This window comes from Adiantum capillus-veneris, chromosome 1 (genome assembly GCF_014529385.1).
Source record: "Adiantum capillus-veneris isolate H3 chromosome 1, ASM1452938v2, whole genome shotgun sequence".
Lineage (NCBI taxonomy): Eukaryota > Viridiplantae > Streptophyta > Polypodiopsida > Polypodiales > Pteridaceae > Adiantum > Adiantum capillus-veneris.
Genome location: NC_140931.1, coordinates 16799643 through 16818864, shown reverse-complemented (window position 1 = coordinate 16818864; position 19222 = coordinate 16799643).

The following is a 19222-nucleotide window of genomic DNA, read 5'->3' as shown; positions in this document are numbered from 1 at the left end:
TTTTTATCTATGTAAACTCCCTTCTCTTTAGCTTTGTTGGAGTTGCCCTTAGGAGTCCTTTGGACATTGTCCTTCCCCTTAGGCTCATTGGAACCCTTGTTTTCCATGGGCTTAATTCTTTTAGCCCCCATTTGGATATTGATTCAAGAGGCCACCATAGTATGGTGTATCACCGCCGATATGGTACGTGGCCTTTGGGAGTTCACATACTCTGCCATTTCTTCGGTTAAGCCCGCACAAAATTGTTGCTTTTGCTCTCCAAAATCCAAATTTTTAAAGACAGTGGCTTTGAGTTGTAGGTCCCAAAACTTGTCTACATATTTGTGGATGGATTCATTGGGAGAGAGCTTTAAGCTTCGCCATTCGGTGAGTACTTTGTCTTTGGCATCGGTGGCCAAAAATTGCTTCATAATGGAAGCTCTTAAAGCTTTGCATGTTCGTGGAGCTTCACCATTGGCTCATAGGCTAGACCACCATTTCCTGACGGACTTTTGAAAGTGCATAGCTACATGGCATAGCTTAGAGGACTCCGTGAAGCCCTCATCTCCAAACGCCGCATCAAATGGCTTGATAAAGGCCAAGACTTTGTCCGTAGCACCAAAGGTGCCATCATAGGTAAGAAAAGAGATGCTCTTCCCTCCCTCTTTGAACTTCTTCAGCTTGGATGACCTCTTCCATGCGGCATAGGATTTCCTATGGCCTCTTCTTTTTTATGGTTCAAAGGTTGCACCATCACTTTCTTCAGAAGGTGAAGAATTTGAAGAAGGTGGAGAAGAGGGTGACCTCTTTCTCGCCTTTTTCTTGTCTTGATCTTCGTCGTCTTTACCATCACTTTCATAAGAGGAAGAGGATGAAGAAGATGGAGAAGAGGGTGTCCTCTTTCTCGCCTTTTTCTTCTCTTGCTTTTTATCATCCCTCTTTGAATTATGGAGTGGAGAAGAGTGTGATGGTCTTCTCCGCTTTGGTGGTGATGGAGAGCGTTTAGCCCGCCGTCTTCGTGCAGCCATCTCTGCCGAGGTGGCAGGAGACTCACTTCTTTCTCGTTCCTTCGGTGGAGGCTCTTGAGTTCTCCTTTGGGAAGGAGATGCATCATCAAGAAGTAAATTCTTGAGCCCTTCATAGGGATTCTCTTCTTCTTCCCGAATCGGAGAGAGACCTCTTTTGGTAGTCTCACAAGGAGGCTTCCTAGGTGTTCTCTCGTCATGGTGATGAGCTTGGAGAATCCCGTGAGCACAGAGCTGCCGTTGCACTTCACTTTGGAGAGATGGATTGCCCATGGCTTGTTGAAGCCTAGAAACAGGATAGTTAACAAGAATGGAAACATCATTAGTAGCTTGCTCATGAGCAAAATCAAAGTTATCAACATTAATTTCACTCTCTTTACTATTGTCAGCCATTCTAACAACTTTTAGGTGTAAACGTTTTAGGTGTACTTTAGCACTTCAAGCCCTAGTTTCTACTCCTCTTTACCCCTTTAGAAAAAGCACTCAAGCTATTGTACCCACGGCTCGAATACCATTAATTGCAAGGAATAGAAGAGAGGGTCTTTCGACACCAAAACAGCATTGGCTCCTGTCAAGCTTCTAATAGCTCAATAGTGGTTAGCCGTAGGCAAGCCCCGTAGGACTCCACTATTAAGACCATAGCTCTCGACGGTGATGCCCCGTTAACTGCACAAAGACAGGCGCACTGCAAGGCTGAAAAATCCCTATTCTACTTACTCACAGGCAATTAATAATACCAACCATTTATAGCTAGCTTGAGGACCTCCCTTCTTGAGCAAGAAAAGAGAAACCTTGTGCTCTAATACCAATGTAACATTTAATGGCCTAAAAACTTGTGTGTAGCGGAAATTAGCATGAACATACTGGGTATTTCATTAGAATAGATTCCTAATGAGAATTACAAGAGTGCTTGGGTGGAGAGAGCAACAAAAAGCATAACACCTAGTTAGATAGCATCAACAATACTTTCAAAAGAGAGAGAAATTAAGTTATTGACAACAGTTGAGGACCTGATTTGCATGGAGCCGGTCCCCCCTCCAAAAGGCTTTGTATTATGGTTTCTCCTATCAAGAGAGACATTGTACAATACAATTCTTTGTGTTCCTTCAAGACTAGCTAGTGCAATGAAGATGAAAGCTTCATGCACTAAGCAAAACACTTAGTAAACAAAACTTTAATTATCCCCGTTCTCAGACCCAAGACCTCACACACCTTCGAAGATGGTGAGAGCTAGCAGGGTATGAGAGTAGATAGAGAGGAAGAAGGAGTATCTTACGAGAAAGATGTACATCTCCTCACATAATCACTCATATTAGCATATCTTTAGCTTAGTAATTAGCTTGATAGAGGAGACGAGCATGCAGTGAAGCTTGGCTCTTGGTTGGATTTGCATCCACAAGCCAAGAGTGTGTCGATGTAGGCTTCTATCTCACAAGCTTGGAGTAGGTGATGAGCTCTCCATTAAAGCTTGGGAAGAGATAGTCTTCTCTTTCTTCACACATGAGATTGTGTGAGTGTGTGTGTGATAATGCCTTGCAAAAATCAGCCCCCTCTCTCTCTCTTGGGCGAGCCCTCTTGCTATTTTCTCTTGCAGGCTCCCCATTGGACCTCCCCAAGTCAAGCCAATGGCTATTAAGCAGCATAAGTGATAGCCTTCTGACATGTGTCCCCCTTTCCCCTTTTGTGAGAGCTTTAGGTAATTTAATAATTAAACTAAACTCTCATTGGACCCCTTTGCCTCCTGGCCAATAGGAATCAGACAAGCCATTGGGCTCCTGAATGCTCATTGGACCCCTTTGGAGAATATCCAATAGTCTTCTAGGAGACTTAATTCTCATTGGTTCTTTTATTAAGTGTTTTTAAATTAATTAAACTAGATTTACTCTAGCCTAATTCTCATTGGTCCACCTCCAAGGCCATCCAATAGGAATTGGGCACACCTTGTGGGCATCTAGGCTAGGGAGCTGACATGTGTCCCTAATTCCCTTTGTGTAAAGGGAGCCTGTGTGTGCGTGTGTGAATTTCTCTCTCATCCCCTAGAAGAAGGGCTCGCCCCCTCCCATGTAGGGATATGCAAAGACTCTTTAGTTACACACAAAGCATCGAATTTCCCTTAAGGTTGACCTTTGGACACAACCTTTGAATTTTGTAACCTTAGCATTTTGGAAGTCTTAATGGACTGAACCTTAGGGTCTTTTTAGCCCATTGTTGCACATGGCTCTTTTGCAGATGGCCCCCCTTTTGGTTCCCTATTTTCCCTCCTTTGGATCCCTACAGTGGCCGGTCTGCTACCTTAACCAATATTCTAGCTTTTTCTCCCCTGGCACTTCCCCACATTAAAGTGTCCTAAGTTGAAGACCAAAGAGGCCTTAAGAACAAAGAGGGTGGTTCCAGTGCAAATGTTGGTTCCACTACAAAGGCACCCATTGTTAAGTATTCTATGAAAGGAGACTGTGATGTTGATGTTGATGCAGAATGGGCTTTTAGTGCAGAGTGCACTTACAATCCTGTTGTCCATGATGCATGCATGTCAACTGCTGAAAATTCACATGTGTGGTATTTTCACAGTGGTGCTACAAAGTACATTACCTCACATCGTGAATTGTTTACCTCTCTCGAGTCTGTCCCTCAGGGGGAGTCAGTCACTTGTGCCAACAATGCCTCTTATCCAGTTCAGGGAGTTGGAAAGATTGTGCTTACTACTGAAAATGGTAGTTCTTTCACACTTGTTGATGCACTTTATGTACCAGGGATCAAGAAGAATCTCTTGTCTGTATTTGCACTTGCTAGACTTGGGCTTGTAGTCAAATTTGTGGATGACAGATGTACAATTCATGATCTCAATTGTGGCGAATGAAATTGTTGCATCTGGCCTTTTGTGCCATGGATTGTATAAGCTCACTTTGTATGACAAGTGTGGACAAAATTTTGCAAATGCAGTTGCAGATTCAAGGGTTGTTTCAGATGCAAAGTTGTGGCATGCATGTTTTGGACATCTGAATTTTTCTAGTTTGCTGCGTTTGTAGAAATTTGATTTGGTTGCTTCTTTGTGGCCTCTTGAAGCACCCATCAAACATGTTTTTGAAGGCCGTATTTTGGGTAAAATGCAGCATTGTAAATTTCCAAAGGATGGTTCAGGTAGGGCCACATGCAGGTTGCAGCTTGTGCAAAGTGACGTTTGTGAATCCATGCAAACTCCGTCCTTGGGCAAACCGTCCTTGGGAAATTACCTATACTTCATGACTTTCATTAATGACTACTCCAGGCATGCATGGGTATTTCCGCTTAAAGCAAAGTCCGATGTTTTTTTGTGCTTCAAACAATTTTTGGCTATGGCTGAATATGTCTCAAATGTACTATGGGCATCCTCCATTCCGATCGAGGGGGGGAGTATATGTCTTATGAATTTAATGCATTTCTGGCTAGTCGTGGGATAAAACACCAATGTAAAGTGCCTTATACGTCTCAGCAAAATGGTGTAGTTGAGAGGAAAAACAGGCCACTTACTGAAATGGCACGATGTATGGTCAAAAGTCAAGCATTGCCGCATTACTTTTGGCTTGAGGCCATCATGCGTGCCACTTATGTACTTAATAGGTGTCCTACAAAATCTTTGCAGTCTATTACTCCATGTGAAGCATGGCATGATAGAAAACCTTCTATTGAGCACATGTGTGTTTTTGGCTGTTTGGCATATGCTTTGGTGCCACAAACACAACGCAAAAAATTGGATGATAAGGCTGGTTATAGTGATGAAAGCAAAGGTTCTAGGTTGTATCATCCGCAAGCAAAGAATATTTTGGTTTCACGGGATGTAGTGTTTGTGGAAGATTCTGTTCAACCCTTGTTGTCATGTACTAGAGATAGTAATGTAAGCTGATAAGACATTTATGACACTTTGTTACCTTTTTTCAGTGGTGGAAGTTCAAATGTAAATTCCAATGAGGCAAGTGTACAGCCTATGGGGGTTTCCAAAAATATTACAAATCAGCCTATTACTGATGCAGATGTACATGATGTACTTGATGAGGAAAGGGCTGAAAATGAGCATGCTAGAGGTATGCCAAAATGGCTGGTGCATACATTGCGTGACAGTAAATTGGATGCACCTTTGTCTAGTCGTACTTGTTCAGGCTCTCACCATGCGTCTTATGCATCAGATTGTTATGCTTTGGCTATGTCTAGCTTACATGATGTTGAGGAACCTCTCTCTTTTGATGAAGCACGGAATTCAAAAAATTGGATGGCTACCATGCTATCAGAATATGATGCACTTATCGAAAATGATACATGGACTTTATGTGATTTGCCTCCTGGAAAAGAGGCCATTGGTACAAAGTGGGTTTACAAGTTAAAACGCAAGCTAGATGGTGAGGTTGATCACCATAAGGCTTGACTTGTTGCAAAAGGCTATGCACAGCAAAAAGGCAAACTTTTTCTCCCACTTGTCGTATGACTTTTGTTTGTTTCCTATGTGTATTCGCAGCTCATTTTGGTTGGGATGTACATCAATCAGACATTGTTACTGCTTTCTTGAATGGTGACATATTTGAGGAAGTTTATGTAACACAACCTCGCGGTTTTGTCATGAAAGGACAAGAGGACAAAGTGTGCAAATGTAGGAAGGCTTTACATGGGTTGAAGCAATCTCCTTGAGCTTGGTATGAGAAAGTTGACACTCATTTGGTCAAACAAGGCTTTTGTACACAGTCCAACAGAAAGCACATTCTATGTAAAGTGTGAGAATGATGTACTTCTCATTGTGGTTCTTTATGTAGATGATTTGATGATCACTGGACCAAATGAGAGACATATTGCTGAATTAACGCTGATTTGAATGCTACTTTTAAGATGAAAGATTAGGGGATGTTGCATCATTACTTGGGTGTACAGTTTAAGCAGCGTGACGGTGGTATTGCCTAGTTTCAGAAAAGTTACATAGAGACATTGCTGTGTAGGTTTGGACTTGAGGATTGCAAACCTATTTCCACTCCCATAGAAACATGTTTGAAATTGAGTCTTTATGACGCTGGTGATCCAGCTGATGTCACTCTTTACCAAACTATTGTTGGATGCCTCATTTATGTATGCAACAAGAGATCGGATATTTAGTTTGCAGTCTCACAGGTTAGCAAATTTATGCATAGCGCAAGGTCTAAGCATTGGCAGGCTCTCAAGAGGATTTTCTACTACCTTAGTAACACTTGGCTTGTTTTATCCCAAGGGGGGATCATTGTCGCCAGACTTACATGATTTTTTGGACTCAGATTGGGCTAGTTGTTTTGACACGAGTGTCCACAAGTGGTTTTTGTTTTATGCTTGGTACTTCATGTATATCATGGTGGATCAAGAAGCAACCTACTGTGGCCATTTTGAGTTGTGAGGCTGAGTACAGGGAAATCTTCATAGCTACAGTTGAGTGTGTATGGCTCAGACGCCTTATGGTTGATTTGGTGTTGGACAGGACACTACCAACACTATCTACAGTGACAGTCAGAACGCATTGGCAGTTGTGAGGAACCCAATTTTTCATGCTTGCACAAAGCACATTGAGGTGCATTACCACTATGTCAGGGAGAGGCTCTCAGTAGGAGAGATCAGCTTGTCTTAGGACAACCTTGCAGATGTTTTCACAAAGGCATTGTCTTGTAAGAAGTTTGAAGGTTTCCGCAAAGCTTTGGGCATACTCCCCTTTGTTGACTAATCATGTCCTCAGGGCATGGCACTTCCCTTTACTCATGTGCCAGCTCTTGTCACTGCATCACTCCAGCGGGGATCTGCTACCATATACATGTGGTAGTGTTGTGTGTTAACACACTAGGACCACCGGGGCATTTTTTCCCTCTTTAGGAGGTTTTTTTCCCCCCTGCATTGTATATACGCCCATCACTCTAGGGTTGTCTATCTTTGCACACTAAGTAAAACACTCTCTATTGTGTGTCTTAAGCTTCCTTCATCTTCTCCAAGCTGTGTGCATTTCTCTGCAACCCTAATTCCAACAGTTGCCTCTTCGAATACAGTGATTGCAGGATGTGCACAACAAGAACAGGGAAAAATTCTCTAAGCCATTATGAGCAGATGCAAAGCAAGTGTATCTCTCCAAATTTAGTCACCTATACTTTTGTCTAAAAGGCTATGCTTACATCTTGAAGGCATGTGGCTCTATGCTCTTAGCATATACATCTGGTAGTGATGTGTGTGAACACACTAGGACCACTGGGGCATTTTTTCCCCCATGCATTGTATATACACCCATTTATTCTAGGGCTATCTATCTTTCCATTGCACACTAAGTAACACACTCTCAGTTGTGTGCCTTGAGCTTCCTTCATCTTCTCCAAGCTATGTGCGTTTCTCTACAACCCTAATTTCAACAATTGATATCAGAGCAGGTTGCATCCTCTCGGGCTTAGTCGCCAGCAGCTCCACACATGCCTACTCAATTTCTTCGATTGCAATGAGATTTGGCAAGCGTTCGCTGGTCGACAAAAATCTTGGACCTCCATTTCCACTACAAGCAGGTTTGCACATGCAATTTTGTCATTTAGTGCAAAATTTTTGTCAGTGCCGTTTTCTGCATAATAGGTCATATACAGTCTATTGCGGGTTTGCTATATAGCATGTGATAGTCTCACTCAGTTTCTACTAATTTCGAGCAGTTTGCACATTAGGAGTAGACATTTTCCATGGATGACAACAACACAGATGTGTTCAAGATTTTTGTTGTTGAGGACAGGTTGGATGGGGACAATTACTCTATGTGGGCTTACATGATGCAACATGTTCTTGTGTCAAAGGGCATCTAGAATATTGTGCAGGGCATTGGTGTACGTCCTGGTTTTGAGGATGTAGGTGATGTTGAGATGTTGCAGGCCTTGCTGCAAGGATTGCTGCTATTAGAGTTGTTTTGCCTACAGTAGAACAAGCTCGTTGAGATGTAAAGGATGCATAGGCTCATACGTTGATTGCGTTGTCTATGAAGTACACCATTACTCCTCACATTCATTCAACAAAATCTGCAAAATAGGCATGGGATATTCTTGCAGACTTTATGCAAGCTGCAATGAGGCTAAAACTGCTTTGTTGCTTAAAGGGCTGAAATCAAAGATTATGCATGAGGAAGATGATGTGGACACTTTCCTTGCTGGTGTCAAGGATATCAATGAGAAAATTATTTCTATAGGTGAAGTCATTTCAGACAGTTCCCTTGTGCAAACTGTTCTCGATGCCTTACCAGATTCTTACCATATTTTTGCTAGTACTTGGAGGCTTATGACCCAAGGAAATCATGAAGTTGTCAAGTTTGATGCATTATGCACATTGTTGTTGCAAGAGTCAGTTTCCAAAAAAAACAAGACTAGGCAACATGCAATTGAACAAGCTTTTACTGCTTCTCAAAGAAAGGGCAGTAACAGCAATGCAGCCACTTCTTATGGTTCTATTGCGAGTGGTAAAACTTCTGTTCCTAATGCTTCTACTAACAGCAATTTGTCTGGAAATTTTGGTGATAAGGGAAAAAAGAAGATGTGTTGCCATTATTGTATAGCTAATGATCACTTGATCAAGCACTGTCCTAAGTTGAAGGCCAAAGAGGCTAAGAAGAAAGAGGGTGGTTCCATTGCAAATGCTAGTTCCACTACAAATACAGCCATTGTTGAGTCTTCTGTGAAAGGAGACTGTGATGCTGATGTTGATGCAGTATGGGTTTTTAGTGTAGATTGCACTTACAATCCTATTGTCCATAATGCATGCATGTCAATTGCTGCAGATTCACATGTGTGGTATTTTGACAGTGGTGCTACAAAGCACATTACCTCAAATCCTGAATTGTTCACCTCTCTTGAGTCTCTCCCTCATGGGAATTTAGTCACTTGTGCCAACAATGCCTCTTATCCGGTTCAGGGAGTTGGAAAGATTGTGCTTACTACTGCAAATGGTATTTCTTTCACACTTGTTGATGCACTTTACGTACCTGGGATCAAGAAGAATATTTTGTCTGTATCTGCACTTGCTAGACTTGGACTTGTAGTCAAATTTGTGGATGAAAAATGTACAGTTTATGATCTCAGTTTTGGTGATGAAATTGTTGCATCTGGCCTTTTGTGTCGTGGGATGTATAAGCTCACTTTATATGACAAGTGTGGACAAAATTTTGCAAATGCAGTTGCAGATTCAAGGGCTGTTTCAGATGCAAAACTGTGGCATGCACATTTTGGGCATCTGAATTTTGCCAGTTTCTTGCTTTTGCAAAAATCTGATATGGTTGCTTCTTTGCCGCCTCTTGAAGCACCTGTCAAACATATTTGTGAAGGCTGTATTTTGGGTAGAATGCAGCATTCTAAGCTTCCAAAGGATGGTTCAGGTAGGGCCACATGCAGGTTGCAGCTTGTGCATAGTGATGTTTGTGGGCCCATGCAAACTTCGTCCTTGGGCAATTACCTATACTTTGTGACTTTCATTCGTGATTACTCTAGGCATGCATGGGTCCGAAGTTTTTATGTGCTTCAAACAAGTTCTGGCTATGGCTGAAATTGTCTCAAAATGTACTATGGGCACTCTCCGTTCCGATCGAGGGGGGAGTATATGTCTCATGAATTTAATGCATTTCTAGCTAGTTGTGGGATAAAACACCAATGTACAGTGACTTATACGCCTCAGCAAAATGGTGTTACTGAGAGGAAAAAACAAGTCACTTACGGAAATGCGTGCGATGTATGGTCAACATTAGGAGAAATATGAACCTTGCATGGGCCTTGTAAAGAATCCTAATTTTTAGGGATTAAGGCTAATGTTGTGTGGGGTTTAGGGGACAAGGGCATTGAAGAAGGTAGTTTTGAGTAGGCTTTTCTAGCCTTTTTTTTAGACAAATGTAGGATGTGGACCTAAAAGGTTGCTTTCTCTCTCTAGCCTTTTTTAAAGTGAAGGAAGCATAGGGGTGTGTCCACATCAGCAATTCCGTGGGTCAAAAAGAGTCAAAATTTGACTTTTTTTAAAAATTTTCATTTTTATTTGTTTTTTACTTAAAACTCCCTCCCAAATATATACATATCCAAAAATCATTTTTTGACCCATTTTTTAACCCACAAGCTTAGAAAGTCCATTTTTTCAAAAATCTTTTCCCCCAAAAAGTAATAAACATTTTGTTCTCTCATCCTCCTCCCTCCTCTCTCCCTCTCTGCCCCTACCTTCCTCCTCCTCCCCAATCTCTCCCTCCCCTCCCTCCCTCCTTCTCTCCTCCCATCCTGCTCGGCCTCTCTACCCTTCCCCCTCTATCTTTTCATCATTTGCTTCCTCACGCAACAACTTCCATGGTGCTCACGGACATCACAAATGGTTTGCTTCCACCACCACGTACTCCGCACACCAAAAGCATACATATTCACTTACCCACGGCATTTGCACCGAAGACCACTAGTGAAGGTGATCAAAGGTCATCACAGGAACGTCGCACCGCTTGTGAGACCAATGTTGACATTTGGGTGGATGGCCATTTGTACCCTTACGATCCTATAAGCCGCTTCCATCCACCGTTTAATAGCCTTTCCACATTTCTTCAATTTCTTGGGAGGGGAGAAGCAGGCTTGTTAGGCTATTGCAAGCGGCTGTGTATGGGTGCAGGTGCTTCTTTACATATGTGGATGCATGAATGTCAAGCTCTTCACCTCAAGACGACGGCATTACAAGAGAGTGTTGCCTCTTCGGAGAGGGTAGTTAAAAGTCTTGAACAACAAATGCAAGAAAAGGAGTCCCACATCCAGAAGCTTACCAACACCATCACATACTTGAAAGAAACACCCCTTGGTGCAAGGGAACGCAAACGCCCGTATTCATCCATTGACACTCTTGCACATTCCGGAGGAGCACGCAAACGATGAGTTACAGCCACAAGGTGATTTGGTCTTTACTTGCATGCTGCATTCTTACTTCACACTATTTTCTAACATTTATGTTTATTTGTTGCTAGAAACTTCATCCAGGAGGTATGCGGTGGAACAAGCCAAGATAATCCAGTCAACCTTCTCACTAGTTGTCTCAATACCGAGGACGTTATTTCTATCTTACAATCACCTGGAGGTAAGCACATTAAGGATGCAGTCACCAAGGACCTTATGCGTAAATTAAGAAATGTGGTTAATGATGATGACGTTCAACAAGCTTGCGATGAGGCTGTAATCAGCACCAAAGCCTATCAGGCTATTTTTCAACTCCTAAAGGATTCCCTCAAAGAACATGGCATTGTGGAAAACCTATTTCCCGTTCCTCACAAGGTCAAGCTCGCAAAGAAGGCCACAAACGAAGATGTGTTCTCCCGCATTGGGACATACCTACACATTGAGGACACAATGCCAACTTCCCTTTATGCTTCGTGCGCAACAAAGACAAGGGGAAAAGGTAAGAAACAATCCATAAGATCTTCGAATAAGGGCTTTCCTTACACAATGTGTAACAATATTTTCGTGGATCTTAGAAGGCTTCAAGAAGCCATGCTTAGATTTTACGAGTTACCTAAAGAAGGTGACACACTTTACTTTTTTCTTTGGTATTATTCTTTTCATAGAAGCTGAAGTTTAAGGTCTTAGCACTATTTATTTTGTAGTGCTTGGCACAAAAGTCGCTTTTGTGCTGAAACTCGATGAGTGTCAAATAGTGAAAGGCCGAAGGTTAGAGAGGCTAAGTGTCACTCTAATGAACGAGGCCCTTCTGCAAACCAAGCAAAGGGATTCAGTCGAGCCATATCCCACCCTATCTTTTAGCGTGCAATCAGAGAAAGACATTTGGTGGTTGGGTGCTATTGAGGTGCCCAAAGAGACCAATGGAGTACTTTCGTGAATTTTTGAGAGAACTCCATGGATCACAGAAGTAATACACTCCCAAATTGCAGGTCAGAAGTTGGAGATTGAGGGCTTTGGTAGTTATGATGTGGAGTGGCACTTAGGTGGGGATTTGAAGACCATAAAGTGTTTGCTTGGATGCAAACAAGGGGCTTCTTCTCTCATGCCTCGTCCATTTTGCACTCGAGGGTACAAACCTAATGGACAAAAATCACATAAGAGCACTGCAAAGGCCAGTTACATGCTTCCATGGCAAGGGCATGGAGAACAAGGGTTAGATTGTCATGATGTCGGAGATGAAGGTAGAGAATGGGAAGCGTCTATTCTGAGATGTCCCATGCTCAATGCCCCAGACCGTGATCAAAAGGACCACACTTGGAATCCAATCTTTCGATTTCCTCTATCGAATGTACATTTTTGTACATTACACGCATTCATGCGTATTTTTGATAGGCTATTGAAGCTCCACATTGACTATGCTTTCAAAATGAAACCGTTAGAAAAGTCCCAGGAAGCAATCAAAAGAGTGGAGGTACTCTTGAATTCCATTGGCTGTCATGGTGGTAATGTGTCTATAGTTGCTGCAAAGAACACAGGGGAGGCCCATGAAATTGCTCAACAAGTGTCAATGAGTGGACAAAAAGCTACACACTTTTTGAAGAAAGTTTCCCAAGGAAAGCCAAGTCGATATGATGCTCAAAGCAGCTCCAACCAGCAGGCAGGTAACCTTTGGGAGCTTTGGAAGGAGTTATGCAAAGCTACTACTGACAATGATTCAAATGGCGAGCTTGCAAACAAGCGCAAGCAAGTTTGGGCCCATTTTGATAAAATGGTCAAGCTTATGAGCCTTAACAGCACAACAAAAGAACAACGGCAATCATTTCAAGAAGCTTTGGCGGATTTTACCAAGGTCTTCACCCTTTCTTGGGGTGAAAATAACATCACACATTACATGGTAAGTCATTCATGGTGTATTCATTACAAGGGATTGTTTTTATTTACTAATGTGGATCGTTTGCTCATGTGAACAACATATCTTGTTTGCGCATGGTGCATTTTTTATGCACAAGTATGGATCGCTTGAAATTTTTAGCACTCAAGGCATGGAGAAGTCCCATTATCGAGCAAGGGGAGTGTATGGACACCTTTTTTTTGGTCATTTCAAGCTTTGAATTCCTTATAAGATATCAAAACAAATAACATATTGGGAAACCAAGTGTCCAATGTAATTTGACTTTTTGGTGCAAGGGTGTAGTAGGTAGAACTAAATCAAGTGATAGTTTGCTGGAAACTTCATTTCATAATTGATTTGAGCTTTTCTAGTGTCCTTGAGTGTGAACATATACTGGAATTGCCATAAAAAGGTTGCATTTAAATGAATGCTGCAAAACCAATCCATTGCAATAAATTTGTGCTTTTTAAGTACCCTAGGGGGTTAGATTAGCCTGTAAGCTGCAAAAAATGCCTGGCCACAAGGGCGCGCAAATGGCCCATCCAAAACTGATGGATGGGCCATTTGCGCGCCCTTGTGGCCAGGCATTTTTTGCAGCTTATAGGCTTATCTAACCCCCTAGGGTACTTAAAAATCACAATTATACTCAATTTGACTTCAATTACATACCTTGAAATAACAAAGTCAAAAAACAATTCATATCACCAATTGAAACAATTTTCAAGATTGACAAATCAGATTGAAAAGAATTTGCAATATAGAGAGACAATTTCAAATATTTTTTATTCCTTCTAGCACGGTGATTTTACATCATGTGACTGAGGAGTTCAGAATTTTTTTGACCATTTCCTGGCGCCTATTTTGCGCGTAAGGCAACTCCCCAGTCAAGAGGGACTGCGCTATGGCATTTGGGTCAGTTGAGCCAATGGAAGCATGTATCCCTATCTGGGCAAGCACTTTACCACGAAAGCCAGTGCCAAACGATGTGCATACAAGGGATCTACGCGCTAGGAACACTTGATGCGCAGTTTGAGCAATGGTACTCAAACACAAAAACTTGCTCAAAGCTTTCAAAGACCAAGTCATAAAATGGGCTTGGGGAGTAAATTCATTATGGATAATGGCCACATCGCCAGGGGGGAGTTGTCCGAGGTAATGCGCAAGGGAAGCTTGAGGTCCAAAGCCCGTCCGCTTGCCACCCGTCCTTGCAGCAAAATCATCAACCTCCACAACATCCTGTCATAAACCGATGAAGGTTGAGAAAAAAGACAACGAAGGATAAAATAGTAACATGAAAATTAGGTACAGTTTACCTCTTGCTCCTTGTCATCCTCCTCCCTGTTGCCCTTTGCATCCAAGTCAATGGTCCCATGCACCACAGATACAAGCTTTGGATCATCAGATGGGAGGTTGCATAATGGCATAGGCATCCTAGTAGCCTCAACCTTGGCTTGCGTGGCTTGGAAATCTTCATCAGCCACGTGCAACTGCTCTGCTGCCAGGACCTCCGCACATACAACTGCAATAGTGTAAGTAACAGAGTCCCCATCTGGCAAGAGCTTGCTTTCTAGGGCATCTGGCGTATTGTCTAAGGGACATTTGCTGCTGTTGCATAGCACGCTCAAGCATTCATCCATGCGCAGGCCAAATGCTTTTTCCAAATCATGCAGGAACACAAACTCCTCCCTATCCACTAACACTGAGGAGAAGCGGCTAATTTCTACGTCTGGGATAGCCACATCCGTCAGTGGTAGTGGCACTGGAGTGTCACTAGGGCCAGCCGCAACTATGGATTTCTCAACCACTTCCTCAAGACCCCTGGGTACTCCAGCTGGTGTGCTTTTCCTTCCGCTGCAGGGTTCATGGGGATAACCTGCTGCTCCTTGGTGTCCTTGATAAAGGACCCAACTTGAAGGTGTGGTAAGCGGAGCTCCTCCAAATCAGGTTCCTCGCTCACCAAGAAGATAAATGTTGCGAGCCGAGAAAGGTACTCCACCCCCAACTTGCGCTTCTTGAGCGCTGACACCCCAGGGGCTTGCTCGTCCAAGTAATGGCCTGCATTGGTTGCAATTTCTTGGAATCGCTGCAATCGCTTGGCGAATGGACGATCACCTTTGTGTATATAGCGCAAAAGATCGCAAGGCACCCAGATCCCTGTATGTGGGGGGATAGATACAGAATATTTTATGATGTGCTCCTCCATGAACGCAGAAATCTCCTCAAATGCATCCATGTGAAGGGCAACTGTGGCGTCAAGGTCGGGGAGACGAGTAAAAAAGGTGTGGAGGTCCAACTTCCCTTTGTATTTGGTGTCCTCGAGGAAGAGGATGAAGCATGACAAAGGGGTGGATGTGGGTACAGATGTAGAGGCTGTGGCAGCATCCATGTTTAGCCTGGGGTGTGGATGGAGAGTGGAGGAGCTCAGGAGTTGCAAAAGTGAAAATAGTGAATGAGTTAGGTGGCCCCCCTTTTATAATGTACCCTTTTTTTAAGACATTAAAAAAAAAGGCACTTTCACCAAAAAATGATTTGTCATCCCAATGCAAAAAATTATATTCAAAGGCATGATTTGCCGAAGAAAATCATGTTGATTACAGCGGGGATCAATATGAAAATTGCAAGAGTTACAAAGTTATAAGATCGATAGCATAGTTCCATCTATCCCCCAGTCCTCCTCGACCTTCAATTTGTCTTCCATTCTCTTCCCAATCTGCGGACATTCATAACAATAAGCATCTAATGATCGACAAACCATGATGTATTGAAAATGTGGTGGAAGGATTCTCACCTTGTGACCTTGTAAATGAAATTGTGCTTGTTGAAGGGCCTCAAAACCCATAATAACCAAATGTTCTCGAACATTACTGAGAGTCCAATGCTTGTTCACTTGGACTGCCTCCAAAGCATCGTTGGGCATCTTCACTGCAATGTCAAAGCTTGCAATAGCGCCGTCTACACTCTGTAAGGGAGTCCACACTCCAAGCTTGCACATCCAACGATCATAGTGAAATCGTATGTACAAGGAGGTGCGGGATTTCAAATAGCGCATTCAAATACCTGAAGCTCCAACCTTACAACGGTACCAGTCCCCGTTGTGCATGCCCTCCACAAAACCCCAGTCCTCTTCTAAAAGCCTTCCTAATTCCTCGTAATGCGCATCTTTACATACAAGCATTGTGGTAGTCTCCACAAATCCAAACTCTTTAAAAATGTGCACAAAACAATGAATAGGCAAACACCAGCTCAAGCCCACAGACCTAGAAGCTTTAGAGTATTTCAAAGAGTTTTGAACATCCATTATCATCTTTTGCTTGAAAGATGCTACCGACCACAAATCTGGGACCGGCCACTCCATACTTAATAAGGAAGTTACTTTGATGGGTTCAAGCGTTCCAAATGCTTGTGTAGAAGTAGGGACAATATAAGAGTGAGAATAGAAGAAAATCCTTCTTTGAACCAGTTTGGTTGGGCAAAGATGTGGGAACATTATTGCTCCAATATCCGCATGTATAGCATTGAATGTGCCGGAGAGACTATGTGGTGGCTGCTCCTCCACCAACGTGGATGGAAATATGACTATAAATGCATGACAAATGTTAAGTATGAATCCATAATAACATTACACTGTGATTTCACACCTAGCTTTGTATTCTCAAAACATGTACTTACAATGTGTTGGAAATCGAGGTGGTTGTTGCAAGTGCATGGTTGACATTGAGAAAACATGTTGCACAATGGCTATGGTCCCCTTGTCTTTGCGGTTCTTGAAGCCAAGGAGCTTTCCTTTCCAATGAAGATCCAAGTTTGCATGATTCCGCACACGATGAGGGCCAACAGCAGATGGTTGCATGTATACCCAAGCACCTTTGGTGAACTCTTGTGGCACCCACTCATCATCTACACCTCTAGTGTTGTGGCATGCAAGTGCTGTGACCTCATCCTTTGGTCGCCTTTGCAAAGTAGAGTTGGCCATGGTTGAGCAAAGCAAACTAGGAGGAGGAGAAGAACCTTGCTTGTTGCTACAATGTAGGTGTGATAAAGTGATATGAGAAAATGGTCAACCCTTGTGGCAATGGGAGGAGAAGGTGGACAACCCTTGCTTGGTGTGGCACTGGGAGGAGAAGGTGGATAAGCCTTGCTTGGTGTGGCACTGGGAGGAGAAGGTGGATAAGCCTTGCTTGGTGTGGCAATGGAAGGTGGTAGGGGAGGAGAGAGGAGCTTCCTTGCTGCAGCAATGGAGATGGTGTAAAGAGAGAGAGTGTTGGAGTAGAGGATGAGTGTGATGGTTGCAACCAAGGAGGGGTTGGAAAAGGGGTTCTAGAGAGAGAAAATCCCTTTTTGCCTAATAACTAATTTTGGGGGAGCTCTGGATAGCAAAAAAAGATTTTTAAAAAGTTTTTTAAAAATTTTGAATTTTAGGGTTTTTGGATGCACGTTTTGACTTTTTGAGATCAAAAAATGCTTTTTTGACCATAAAATAGTTTTAGGGGGGTTTTCAGAAGATGAAATTTGAGTTTTGAAATTTTTGAAAAATTTCAAATTTTTGGGATTTTTTCAAAACCGGATCAAAAAGGAGGGAAGTTGGAGGTTCCATATGGCCCACCCCCCCCCCTACCCCCCCCCCCCGCCCCACCCCACCTTCTCACTAGGTAAGAGCCCATTTAAAAAGTGTAAGACTACTTTGTCCTCCTACATTTTTGAGGGCATAGAGTGTGTCCACCACCCTCTTCTCATTGGCTGGCCTCTAATTAACCTTAATCCCAAAGGGCCCCTAGAGGGTTCATATTTTTCCTAATGATAGTCAAGCTTTGCAACATTTTGTTTGGCTTGAGGCCAAGGCCATCACGTGTGCCACTTATGTACTAAACACATGTCCTATGAAAGCTTTGCAGTCTATTATTCCATATGAAGCATGACATAATAGAAAGCCTTCTATTGAACACATGTGTGTTTTTGGCTGTTTGGCATATGCTTTGGTGCCACCACAAACACAACACAAAAAATTGGATGATAAGGCTGTCAAATGTATTTTTGTTGGTTATAGTGCTGAAAGCAAAGGTTACAGGTTGTATCATCCACAAACAAAGCGTATTCTAGTTTCATGGGATGTAGTGTTGCTTGGAAGATTCTGTTCAGCACTTGTTGTCATGTACTAGAGACAGTAATGTAAGCTCACAGGACATTTATGACACTTTGTTGCTTCTTTTCAGTGGTGGAAGTTCGAATGTAAATTCCAATGAGGCAAATGTACAACCTATGGGGGTTTCCAAAATGTTACAGATCGGTCTATTACTGCAAATGTACATAATGTACTTGATGAGGAAAGGGCTAAAAATGAGCAGGCTAGAGTTATGCCAAAATGGTTGGTGCATACTTTGCGTGATAGTAAATCAGATGCACCTTTTTCTAGTCATACTCGTTCAGGCTCTTGCCATGCATCTTATGCATTAGATTATTATGCTTTGGTTGTGTCTAGCTTACATGATGTTGAGGAACCTCTCTCTTTTGATGAAGCACAGATTTCAAAAAATTGGATGGCTACCATGCAATAAAAATATGATGCACTTATAGAAAATGACACACGGACTTTATGTGATTTGCCTCCTGGCAAAAATGCCATTGGTACAAAGTGGGTCTACAAGTTATAACGCAAGCCTGATGGTGAGGTTGATTTCCATAAGGCTCGATTTGTTGCAAAAGGCTATGCACATCAAAAAGGCATAGATTATGAACAAACTTTTGTTCCCACTTGTCATATGACTACTGCTTGTTTTCTATGTGCCACTGGTAGCTCATTTTGGTTGGGATGTACATCAATCAGACATTGTTACTTCTTTCTTGAATGATGACATATTTGAGGAAGTTTATGTAACGCATCCTCGCGGTTTTTTCAAGAAAGGACAAGAGGACAATTTCCTCTCTTTATCTAGTACCTGCAAAAACTGCATTGTTACTCTGTTTTTCAGCTCCACTGCTGAGTAGCCTACAAATCTTGATATCAGGCTGCTGATCACTGGCCCAAATATCTTCATTCGCCAAGTGGATAACCCTATGTAGAACGCTTCCTCAAACGCTAGCATATTGTGAGAAGATAAAAACATGCATCTGGCGTAGAAGCCATAGAGGACTTCTTCGAAAGGTTGGCCACTGAGATCATAGCATAAACCTTTATTACCCTCGAGGAATGACATCCAAGGGGTGCCTGCTTGCTCTGGCTCATGGAAAACTTTGATGCAAGTGAGCAGCATTCGGCAAATTTTATATAACATTGCATAGGATAGATCAGGTAGATTCTTGAAGAATGATATGGCGTCCGTTAGGGTTTTCACCATGTACTCTTCTGTTGGTGGTCCCTTTTCTGGAGCAGGCAATCTGGGGTAGTTTAGCCAAGTTGGCTGCTTCTTTGTTAGTGCCTCATGTGCTTGCCAGGTCCT